The 13502-nt window shown below is 39.1% G+C and overlaps 1 pseudogene; it reads left to right on the plus strand.

Moving 5' to 3' along the window:
* The first annotated feature begins 540 nt into the window (after window positions 1-540).
* LOC146998105 (speckle-type POZ protein B-like) lies at window positions 541-1277 on the plus strand (annotated as a pseudogene).
* Window positions 1278-13502: the final 12225 nt, after the last annotated feature.

Here is a 13502-nt window from a genome sequence, read left to right on the forward strand (position 1 = left end):
CTTATGAAACTGGACTGTTCACGGACGTTATATTGCGTGCCCGTGGTGCAGAATTCAAAGTGCATAAAGCTATATTGTGGGCGAGGTGGCCCGAACTGGTCAAAAAACTCGATGAACAAAAGTCTTCCGAACAAGATTTCGATATCGGATCAAAAGTTCTGGAAGTCATGATCAAATATGTCTACACTGGAAAATTAAATTTCAGCGGATATAGGTTCAACTTCCAGGAGCTCTATATCACTGCAGCAAAATATGGACTCCGCATTCTCAGCCCTACACCTGGTAGTATAAAAACATGTACAACTCGCGTTAATACTGAAAAAATTTCGTTTGTGTGGTCAATAGATAATTTCTCCAGCGTGCCTGTTAACACAGAGTTCTTTCACGAATTTAAGACACATATCCCGAAATTTGGTGAATGGAGTTTAAGAGTATACGTCAGTGGAAAAACGGAAACGGATCAGATCTTTGATGTTTTCATTTGCAAATTACTTGAGCCTGAACCTGTAACGATTTTTATGAGAACCAAACTATCCTTCGATGACGCTAATTCTTCTGAAAATGAATATTTCTTTTACGATAGTTTCAGTTGGAAATGTGCTGAGTTTTCGAGGAATATATCTTCAGATCCAGATGATATCTTGTTACTCAGATGCGAATTTAAACTGTCTAATGACAGTTTTTCTTCTGAGATTGTGGAATCTTCTTGCGTCTTTGCAACTTCGATCGGAGAGTGTAACTTAAACAGAAGCCTTCGAAATCTTTATGAAAATGGAACAGTATCTGACGTTACTGTAGTAGTTGAATCGAGAAGATTTTCTGTGCATAAATTTATACTGTGTTCTCAGTCATCGGTGTTTTGCAGAATGTTCAAAACCGAAATGACAGAATCGCGAAACAGCCAGGTGGAGATTCCTGATGTAGATCCTGATATTATGCATCAAATGCTTCTTTTTCTGTATACTGGAAATGTTGAAAAACTATCCGAAGAAACAGTTATTCAGCTTTATGGAGTAGCTGATAAGTATGATGTTTCTGCTCTAAAAAATGTGTGCTTGTCCTTTTTCAAATCCAGTATTACTGTCGCAAATGTGTGCAAAAATCTCCAGTTAGCTGATATGCATCGCGTTGATAATTTGTACCAAAGTGCTTTGGAATTTTTTTCTGATCATCTGCAGGAAATTTATTCAACCGATGAATGGAAAGAGAGGTCCAACAACAATTTTTGTGTGAAACTTCTGCAAGATGTGATAGCTCGTAATAAACCCTCTAAATGATTCATGTGCAACTTTACAGCAAGCGTCTTCAAATGTAAAGGTTAAAATTCCGTAAAATATGTAAGTTTTTTTGTGATTATTGTAAACTAATTTCATAGTCCTAAATCTTAAAATAAGTTTTTATGATTTCTCTTTGATCATGTGATTTAATACTATTTAATACTTCAAGAGGTAAAACTTACTCTCGAACTCGCATCAGTAAAAATTAATTTTATTTTGTCCAGTTTGAAAAATCAAAATGCAAAGAAGTTTATTATCCTGTAATTCTGGTTTATGATTTTCTTTCATAAGAATCACTTTGTTCATTTTCAATAGCATGTCTTAAACACACCGTTGCACTTTTGATAAGATACAATGTAACGTTGTACCTTAACTTTGTAACGTTGTAACTTAGTTAGAATACAATGTTCTTGAATTTTAATAAAATAGCCTGTTTCATGAATTCAGTTTGTTATGTAATTTTCAACGTTATTTAATCATTCTTTTTTTTTTTTTTTTTCATGCTCCCAGGTGTTTTAATTCAATGCTCCCATTTTCTCATGCGTTGATGAGTTGAGTCATATAATTGTACTATGTGTTCTTGTTATTATTTTTGAAACATTCGTAGGAAACCTTATAGAAGAAACTTTTGAACCACATAATAGATAAAAATATTGACATCAGAATAAATGCAGTGCCTGTATGAAGTTTGACTTTAATATGAGAGATCTCAATTTAAATTTAGATGTCTACCTTCTGAACTTTAATTTCTTCATGTCAGTCTCTAGAGAGGAAAAAGTAGTGGTATTTCATTAATAGTAAAAGTGCTTGATCCCTGAGAAAACAATAAGCGAAAATAAATTAGTTTAGTATTGAAATCTGATAATAAATTTAGTGTTGTACCCACCTGCAAAAATTAGCAATACAATAATCACTCTCAGAAATTTTGCTTTAACATGAGAAACTAACTGCTAAATGCAGCAAGCTCCAACTTTCTTATAAGTAATTATGTTGATGATAAAATTTTTTATCGTTTGCAAATTTAAGGAGCTTAATTTTGTATTATTTTATGATATAAACTGGCGTTGAAATAATATAATTCGTATTGAAAATTAGCTTTTTCTATTTACTATGCAAAATGGAATATTGCGAATATGCATTTAGAGTTCATGATCTTAGCGAGTAAGTATGCCGAATTCCATGTAATACAGGTATAAACTACTTTCGTCTTTTTTAATATATATTACAGAAAATTTTATATGAAATAGTCTTATGTAATAATATAGGTTTAATTCGATAATGTAAACAGAGTTAATGGCATTTTAATACAATGCTAGACTGTGAAAGTACTATTATCTAATTCTCGATAAAAAGGAAAGGTGTTTAATTCGTAAGTTAAATACAGGGAAGCTTTCGATTTTCTAATAGAATATATTACTGAAAATATAGTAGAATATAGAGAATGAAATAACCTATTAACTAATTGCTGTTGCTATTTTTTTAAAGTTTTATTTTTTAATTTCATTCCTAGGATTGTATACTTCTTTTTCTTTATTTCTTAAAAACCTTTTCAATTCGTAGTTTTATGAGATATTTCTCCCACTTTTCTAGCGTGCCTTCGTGGTGTAGTGGTTCTGCACGCTGGGCCGGTATCCAGAGGTCCGTGGTTCGATTCCGCGGCGAAGGCGGTTGCTATTTTCCATCTTTCCTGCTTCAATATATATATATATATATACCCAATGTCTGTGGCGCCCGAACTAAAAGGGTGGTGGACGACGATTTCTCCCCACCCAGGATTTGGCGATAGGGTCCCCTAAAAAACCCAGTCGCCCTTTAAAAGGGGGACTATATAAGATATTTCTCCCGCCTTCTGGGCGTGCCTTCGTGGTGTAGTGGTTCTGCACGCTGGGCCGGTATTCCAGAGGTTCGTGGTTCGATTCCTGGCGAAGGCGTAACTAGTTTTTCATCTCTCTTGCTTCCAAAAAATCCTAATGTCTCTACAGTGGCGCCTGAACTAAAAGGGTGTTGGATGAGGATTGTCCACATCCAGGATTTGGCGACTAGATCGCCTAAAACTCTAGTCGCCCTTTAAAAAGGGGAGTATATAAGGTATTTCTCCCACTTTCCTAGCGTGCCTTCGTGGTTCTGCACGTTGGGCCGGTACCCAGAGGTCCGTGGTTCGATTCCCGGAGAAGGCGTTTGCTAATTTTTTATGTTGCCTTTTGTGTTTGCACTTTCTAACTTTTTTTTTTTTTTTTTTTTCCTCTCTCTCTCTCTCCTACTAAAATGTCTGTATTTTGTGGTTTAAGTTACAGGTAGTATAAGTTCTCAGTCCAACATTAATTTTATTTCCTCTATGACTTTCTAGTTAAGCTGTCTTCAAGCCTTTTCCCCTCTTCTTTCCCCCTTTAACTGACTTCCCCTTCTTTTTATTTCTCTGATAACTTCGCTTCTATGTCTTAGCGGCCTCAAACTCTTCTTTTCATCCCCTTGTTATCCTGTTATTCCCTTTTAATTTCTAAGTTTTCTCCTTAACTACATTAGATAGCGCCCTCTTTTCATTTTCCCCTCTTGACACTTTACCTTCTTTTTTTTTTTTTTTTTCTTTTGCTGACTCCCTCTTTCTTTCCACTCCAACCCACCTCACACTTTTTTTTTTATATTTTAATTAATCCTTTTTTTTTCCGAGCAATTTTTGCAACTATACAGTTGTTGTATATTTAGAATTTGTTTTTTTTCTTACAGTTTCCTCTAGTTTCCACATTCTTCCTGTTGTAAACCCGCAACCTCTTTAAGGTCCAGGCTCTCCGATTACTACTCTTTCTGCACCTGCAATTCTTCTTCTGTTCACGTTTCAGCTATTCCTTACATTCTCCCCCATTTTTCATCACTCATCTCTTCTCTTTGCTATCTTTGACTTATTAACATTCTTCGGGCCTCTGGCATACCACTACAACCTCTCGGTTTACGTGTTTATCACTTAAATATATGTGTATACTTACAAAATATCATGTGTACTGCTATTTATTGTGCTTACTGAAACTTTTGTGCATTAATAATTAATTATTTCCATCACACATTTGCTGTGTTGTGTACTGTAACACTCACTACGTGCTCAGTTTCAAGTTCTGCGCAAGTGATAATTTGTGTGCACTTTACATTGTAATTCTTCCTACGGGCTCAATTTTAAGCACTGCTCAAGTGAACTACAGTTACTAAAGTTGGCTTTGTGATTTAGTGTATTCAGTGAATTAGAGACTCAGTGCCTTAATATAGAGATCTCAACAGCTTCCTAATATAAGACTTCAACAGCAGTGCTTTAATATAGAGATTAAAGTGCCTTAAGATAGTTCCTTGTTATAGTGCCACAATTTAGTGCTCAGTATAGTGCCTCTAATTGCCATAATATAGAGATTTCTACAGCATTCAGTGAGATAGTCTACACAGTGAAATTAGAGACTTAGTGCATAATTTTAGATTCCAATAGCAATTAGTGACTCTGCGGAATAGCAGAATAATTTATATTTTTTTTTATCACTAGTGATTTCATCCAATAGACTCAATGCAGTATGTCTGAAATGCGTACCTCCACACACTGCAGTGATCTAGATTTGCCAAATCACTTAGTTTCAACTGACTTCTCATTTAGAGAAAAAATAAAAGCGGTCTTCGACGAGAGCGTACAAATAGCCAATACAGTTCGAGGTAATAAAAATATATTACCACGCCTCCTAGCCACTCTAGAGATCTTTCGGGACATCGCATTACGTGGAACAGAGGTAGTCAACAAAGACGTGAACACTTCTGTAATCCCACGCTGTACCACTGGCACTAACACCCCTTACCCTGAGGTGGTTACTTCAAGTACAAACACGGACTCCCTGCCAGTAACAGCAACTACGCAGGCTCCCAGGAACACCGGGGAAAGGCATAGGCACTTGAAGTCAGCGACAACACCATCAGCGATTGTGCCCCAGAAACCAACCTTTGCGGCAGTGCTTAAACAGTTCAGTAAACCCAGTCTGATCATCAACCCTTTAGGGAGTATCCATCCACGTGATCTAAGAACAACACAGTTACAGGAAAAGGTTCCACTTAGTGAGATCCCAGTTGTCGTCAACGCTATCAAACCGGCTCCAAAAGGCGGACTAGAAGTTTTTTTGTAATACAAACGAGGAGGTACTCAAGTTACAGGAGCACATCAAAAAAGCTGAGGTCCAGGCAGAGGTTCGTCTCAGGCAAAAGAGGCAGCCGAGAATAGCCATCCAGAACATGTTAAACCAGAACAGCTCATCGCAGAGCTCAGCGCAACAGCAGGTCTATCAGCAAGAGTATACAAACCCCTGTTCCGACTTAAAGAGCGCCGAGCAAACAGAGTCAAATGGGTTCTCGAGTGTACCACGGAGAGCTTTGGAATCGCCATCAACATCAGACGTCTGTTCACAGCATGGCAGGCTCATACTATCACGGAGTTCTTGGGAATCCATAGATGTTATAGATGCCAGCAATTCGGGCACTCCCAGGATCTCTGCCGCAGCAAGAAACAGTTCTGTGCCTTCTGCGATGGGTCGCACAACACCAAAGTCTGTCAAGCAGAGTCACCAGCCTGTATCAATTGCGGGGACTGTAACTACCGCAACGGCACCTCCTACTACTTTGAACATCCGGCATACCACCCGGAATGCCCGATGTACCAGAGAGCCGTCTACAACACACGCTGCAGCACACAATACTGAAGCTATAACATCTCAGCAGCCTACCAATGCTATCTTACTACCTAATGCGTCTGAAGATAGCAACACTTTCTCACAAGAGATCCTACCGACAAATATCGACAACCCAGTCAACCTGATTCTAACTCATTCCTCAGCAGGCTCCATAAAATGCACGCAAATTAACCTCCAGCGGGCAGAAGCAGCTAATACGCAACTAGTGCATCATATCCTCGATCATGAGATAGATATCATCCTTCTCCAAGAGCCTTACTGCAGAAACGGCGCAATAGCCTGCCTACCACTCTCATGGAAGATCTTCCAGCGGAAAGCGCAACTTAACGAACTACCCCCGAGAGCGGCGATCATTTGTTTTAATCCACAATGGTCCCCACTCATTATCAAGCAGGCACGAGATCATGTTGCAATTCTTCTGAATTATAATAACTCCCAGATTATCCTATCATCCGTCTACAGCTCTCCACCAGAAGACATCAGCAATGCAGTAGATAGTATAGCAGAAATACACAGAAAACATACTACCATTCCTCACGTAATAAGTGGAGACCTAAATGCGCACAACGTCATTTGGGGATACCCAGATACCTCACCGAAAGGAACAGCGTTAGAAGAATTTATAATGACAGCCAATCTACAGTTAATAAATACTCAGAATGCCCCACCGACGTTCGACAACTCATACAACAAAGGATGGCCTGATTTAACAATAGCTACAAGTAACATAGCCAACAATATAACAGATTGGAGGGTCACAGATGACGAGAGTTGCTCTGATCATAAATATATCCACTTTGCAATTAATACCGACACAAGCATCACTATCCTTAAGCGCTACAAGATCTCAGGCAATAAACTGCGTGCATTAACAAAGGCTTTCTCGGATACCCTACAGAGTGAAGAAGAAGTAATAGACCAAATAAATAGCCCAGAGGAATTAGACACTTATACAGATCATTTCCTCAATACATTGCGATGTATTTGCGACAAGCTCCTGAAGACTCGCACTGCTAAACGCATACAAGGCATATGCTGGTGGACTAAGGAACTACGCCAATTACGGCAAAAGTGCAGAGCCCTAAGACGGCGTCTTCGAGGTGTAATGGACGAAGCCACCAAAATGGCATAGCTGACCACATTCCGCAGGGAAAGAGCGCATTATAAAAAATGCATACTACGAGCCAAAGTCAATAGCTGGCGGAAATTTTGCACAGCTAATACCAACGTCTATGGAATCCTGCATAAACTAGCTACAAATAAAGTTTACAAGCCTGACCAGCTTTATGCCCAGTCAGCCAATAACTCAGACAACACCAATCTTGCAGAAACCACAGCATCTGCTATCCTTAATGCAGTCTTCCCAGCAGATAACCCGGATGATGACTCAACAGAACAACAGAAGATACGGGACAACCATTCCATTCCTAACACACCAGACGACATACCTTCGACTCAGCTGAAATACAGCAAATCTTCCGTTTTCTTCCCATAAAAAAGGCTCCGGGACCAGACGGTCTAGACTATGCAATAATAAAGGTGGCTTACACATCCCGCCCTACCTTCTTCGAGAAATATTTCAGCAAGCTCTTAAAATACCAGATCTTCCCAACTGCTTTCAAAAAAGGAGAAGTGGTCCTGTTCCTGAAGAAGCAGAGATCCCCAGATGACCCAAGCTCGTTTCGGCCAATTTGCCTACTTTCGTCTCTGGGAAAAATTTATGAAAAATTACTGGTAAACAGACTTAAATTCCATCTCCAGCAGACCAACTTCCTCAGCCCACGGCAATACGGGTTCCGAACTGGCTTGTCAACCACGCATGCCCTGAGTCATCTTAAAGATAGCATAGTACAAAATAGAGGCAGAAATCTTCACACGGCATTCATATCCGTGGACCTGCAAAGCGCCTTTGACACTCTCTGGTGGCCTGATATAAAGCAAGCACTTAGAGAGGCACAATGTCCCAAAAACATCTTTAACATCATCACGGACTATCTACATGCACGTAGCCTCATAGTAGCCAACAACAATGGCCTCACTATCAAGCGGCAGGAAAGAGGGTGTCCACAAGGCTCTTGCGCCGGTCCGTTGCTCTGGATAATCACCTTTAACTCCATACTACAACATGAATGGCCTTTGCACACAGATATCATAGCATACGCCGACGATGTAGCCCTTCTGGTGTCTGGCCGCACAAAAGATGAACTGGAACGGAATGCCACAGAAACCTGCTCGATATTCACGGACCTATGCAAAAAACTTAAGTTAATCATCTCTCGACAAAAGTCCGCAGCCATCGTAATTCCACGTCCTGGCACAAATCCCACAAGACGTCATGTATAAAGATACTGGGCAAGAACTTAAAAATAACGAAGACGATTAAATATCTAGGAGTCACTTGGGATCAAAGACTCACCTGGTTACCGCACCTCCAAGAAATACGTACAAAAACGTCGACCATCGCAAGGAAAGCCAGGCAATTTCAAGGGAGAAATTGGGGACAAAACCCTCATATCAGGAAACTATTATATCTGACAGTGGCAGAGAGAATAATTCTCTACGCAGCAGACATATGGGCACAACCAATGAGCAGCCGAAAGACCAAGCTACTGACCACAATTCAACGGCCGTTTGCATTAAACATCTGCGGAGGTTATCGCACAACAGCGTCCAGCGCCGCCACAATACTTGCAGGCCTGCTGCCATTACACATAAAGGCAGAGGCTACCTATGTACGAATCACCCATCACAGACAAGAAGCCACATATGCAGGAATTACGTTCAGAACAACAGACTATGAACTCCCTGGCAGTGTGCAACACATCCACCCTGCCATGAAAGGTAGAGGGATCCATGTCAAAATCCAACATCAGCAATCGCACTCCAGACAACACACTTCCTCTGCGATTACACAACTGTTCACTGATGGATCAAAACATGATCAGGGAGTGGGCTGCGCGTTTGCTCACTACGAACATGGCACACTAGTAAAGGAATGGAAAGGACATCTCACTAACAGCAATAGTATCTTCCAAGCAGAGGCACTAGCAATATTGAATGCGCTACGACAAGCCCTCAACCTTTCCCTTACCAATGCGACTTTTTACACGGACAGCATGTCAGTGCTACACGCACTCAGGGATCATCACCACACTTCACCCATCATCATAGATATACAGCAACTTTTACGCAATAATCATCAAGCCCGCTTTAACATGGTATGGGTGAAAGGACACTCCGACAACGAAGGGAATGACGTCGCAGACCGACTGGCTAATGAGGCTGCCAACAACATCCACACTCAAACTATAAGAGCCCCTACCCCCGTCTCACACCTCAAGAAAACTCTGCGTAATATCTGTAAAGAAAAGTGGCAAGAAGAATGGAATAGTTGCGACACAGGGAGAAGGACGTATAACTTCCTACCAAAGGTAGACATGGAACGTCTTATAACAATAGCCCCACTGACACAGTACATAACGCGTCATGGCCCATTTCCATCTTATTTTATGCGTCATGGCATCTCAACATCTGACAATTGTGTCTGTGGCATGCTAGGTTCTCCCGAGCACTACCTATTTGACTGTGGTCTAACAACAAACCACCACTTACCACATCCAACGAATGATAGAATACTTTACTATCGTTTCATAATCAAACACCCGCCAGCTATAAGGAGTATCTGCGCAGTTGTACAGCAAATCAACACCCTAGGGCAAGACATTTGCGAGCCACAGTAGCATGGTACTGCAGACAATGTACTCAATGATTAGATATTCGCAGTATGTACACATTCTGTAATACACATTCCACATTCAATTTCGAGCCTCGTGTTAACATCTGCTTTTAATAGCCACCAACTTGCAGAAATAATGTTACTGACATGTTTATCAGTGGAAAGCACTGGGCACCCAATGGAATGATGTGTTATCGTAAATCGAAATATATAATATCCGTATAATGCACGAATGTAGTGTATGCAACGAAATATGTAATTCATGCAACAGAAGCCCCTAATGAAAGTATGTACATTATGTATTATGTGAACAGAGCATATTTCCGCACAGCGCTACTGCTTTACGCACACGTTACTATGTCTCATATGTTTCTTCTGTGTGTAATATTTGCATTTATGTGCTCTACGTGTTTCCATATGTATTCTATGTGTCATGATATGTATTCTCGTATGTGTTTTTATGTCTTTATGTTACGTAATTACGAGTGTGTTTTTTTGCTTTTACGTTTAATTTTGTATATCTATGTGTTTCAGCTTATATGAGTGTTTTAGTGTTTTAATGCTATCCTTTATATTCTTTTTTAAGTTACTTTGTGTTATTAACAACGTCCTATGTATAAACTACCCGACATCTAGCACCTGTATGGCCATGTAAACTCCCGGTGCAGCCTCACGGGGCTACAGCGAGTTGCATCTTCGAGATAGTGGAGGACATGGGACATATGCCTGTTTACCTATGTTATACGCCAGGCGTCCCCGTCCTCCGTCACCTGTCACCTGCTTCCAAAAATACCTAATGTCTCTACATATTTATTATTTTAATTTTAGCTTTATTGATAAATTCCTGTCCATATATTTCCTGCAAATATGCCAGATAGAGTTCAAAACTAAAGAATGGTTACTTGTATCGGATATAACCAAAACGAAATAAAAGATACAGTTACTGTTTATTTCAACTATTATTTATTAGCTGATACCCACCCGCTTTTCTGGGCACACTATCTATTTCAATGTGAACCTAGACTTCTTATATGGACGAAATCTCTAATTTTGAATTGATAATTAATGTAATCTTTTTAATTTTAAAGTCGGAAAATATAGTACCAGTCAGTGAATCTGTCATACACAGATTTCCCCATCACCCATGAGGTACTGTGTATTGGGATGAGTCCCCATTATTTAAAGTGGCGGGATCTCCAGTAGGCCTACATTGCGAAAAATTGCCAACATAAAACTGAGGTTTATATATATTGAACTATTATCATAAGATTCATGAAAATAAATGTTATTATCTTTGTTATCAAATTTTTTAATCAATTATAATTATTTTTCCTTGATTTTTACGTATGGCAATTTTTGTAAATAACAACAACATTTTTATTTTTCATCACAATAATTTATTTCTCTCAATAATAACATTTATTTTCATGAAACTTATGATAGCAGTTTAATATAAATGTTATTATTAACCTTATCATTTAAATGTCGTTTGTATTCATTGGATAGATGCAATTTATTTACTAATTTAATAATTTTAGAGGAAAATGCATTCATTGGCAGCATTGTATTTCATATCTAGTTTTGGCAACAATAAAAGAAAATTCTGAACTTGGATTTGAAAACCAAATGTATGAGAAACTTCTACTGTATTAAAAAAAATCCATTTTGGACAGGGTTTACGTAAAGTCTATTCTTCGTGCGCGTCTACATCGTGGAATGAGTAACTATGCAAAATTTCAATTCAATCGGGTGTATCGTTTCGGAGATCTCGTGATGAGTCAGTGGTATTTCGCTTATATATATAGATAGATAATACTTTTAATGAATCCAACTAATGTCATTTCATTTGATAGCATGTAATTAATGAAGCGTTTATTGTTTTTAAATAGCTTAGTTTGTTAATCAATAACAGGCAGATTAAGTTAAAAAAAAAAACAGTTAAACAGGTAAAAGAGCATGGGGAACCAGAAACTTTACTAGAGAATCGAACGAGTATTCCCCAATACACTAACTAACTACAGTGTAACACCCCTTGGAAGACGCCATGTGGCTCTGTGTTGTATATTATTAGGTTGATGGTGATACTAAAGCGCGGGCGTGTGGCTACTCCAAAGGCATCGGGGAGGGGGGAGAGGTAAAATTTTCTATCGAAAGATTTGAATAGATTCTGTTTCTCCTGAGAAACACTGGAATTATACACTGGAGTTGTTCCGTTTAAAAATAAGTAGAAATTATATCCGTTTCTTATTATGTAAGGATATTTGTTACAGGTAAGACTGTACTGAGGCTACATCTTTCAGTCCAAAGTCCATTGTTTTTCCCTCTTTCCGTTTTTTGTTTTTGGTCCTAAGGTGTGAATTGGCATAGGTCCAATAGTACAGCAATGAGCTTTTGGTATATTTTGTTGATTTTGAGGTACAGGTGGCATTGAGCTAACACCAGTCTTTTGAAATTAATGTCTAGATTTGTGGGTTTCCAGAGGTACAGGTCATTTGTAAAAGAAGGCAGAAAAATAGGTAATGGACTGCATCTGCGTTGACGCCGCAAACTCAACTGTAGTCAGTAGAGAGGTTCGTTTTACGTAAATAATTTGGATATGGGTCATTAGGTGAAGAATTGACTTCTAGCTTCTGATTTCTATGCCGTTCTTGGGAAGAACTGGTGACTGCTCCGGCATGTTGTGGCATTGTTCCCCTCTTCTTGCCACTCATGGCTCAGATAATTGCTTAATTCTCCTTCTTGGGAAAGACTTGCTGCTTTTGCAAGACTATCGGCAGCATCGTTGCCGTTATGTTATTTGATCCAAGTTATGATTATTTCAGAATTTTCCGAAATCTTTAAAGATTTGATTAATTTTACGGGCGAGGAAGAACGTTTGTCTGGATTTGGGACTATGGGTGTTTGGTTATCTCAGTTATGGATATTTTGAAGAAGTTGTTTATTGACGCAACATTGATAGCAGCTTTTATGGCTAAGTGTTTCGCCTTCATGCATGCTGTTGAAGTTGTTTAAGTACACTTTCCATTATATTTTACAGGCCCACCAGCGGTCGAGCGGTAAAAGTCGCTGAACACTGGTAGTTCGGTCCGAGGTTCGAATCCCGCAAACGGGTTGGCTGCATGGGCGTTTTCGTGGTTTTCCCCATGTGTAACGTGTATACGAGCCAGTTTCCCTTAGAAAGTCCTCCACAAAGGCATCCCTCCTCTTAGGCAGATAGCCCTAGGGATTATTAAATACACCAAACCATTATATTTTACAGTTCATGTGTTCTTGCATTGGAAAGACATATCCGACTTTTCCTTCTATTTTTGATCCGTCAAGTGTGGGCTTCAAATCTTTTTCTTGGTCGGTGTTCTTTTCAATATGTGTTATTTTGGTATGAGGAAAAGCCGGATGCTTTTTTATATGAAGCAGGGGTTGTTCGTAATTGTCTGCAAAATAGATGCAATCCTTGAAGCTGATATTATTTATGAGTTGAAGAATTGAAAAGTAATTGTTCTCATCCATTGCTTGAAGATGTAGAAGTATTATGCCTGTCATAACTTTGAGGGCTGAGCTGGAAGTGTTTCGAAAGCCGCGCCTGTATCATAAACTGTCGCTGTACGGATGTTGGTAATCTCTTTTTTCCGTCATCTCTAGGGCTCATATCGCAGCCCCATAAGTGAATATCTTTATGATAACGATCTCGTGTAAGATATTGGTAATGTTGGGGGTTCAAAGAGTGGTTAAATTTTTCATCCTGCTAAATTTTGTTAAGTTTGGTGAAGGCAAAACTTTATATCC

The sequence above is a fragment of the Stegodyphus dumicola genome, chromosome 3 (genome assembly GCF_044657685.1).
Source record: "Stegodyphus dumicola isolate Sdum_Otavi_A_Nest chromosome 3, ASM4465768v1".
In the NCBI taxonomy this organism is placed as follows: Eukaryota; Metazoa; Arthropoda; class Arachnida; order Araneae; family Eresidae; genus Stegodyphus; species Stegodyphus dumicola.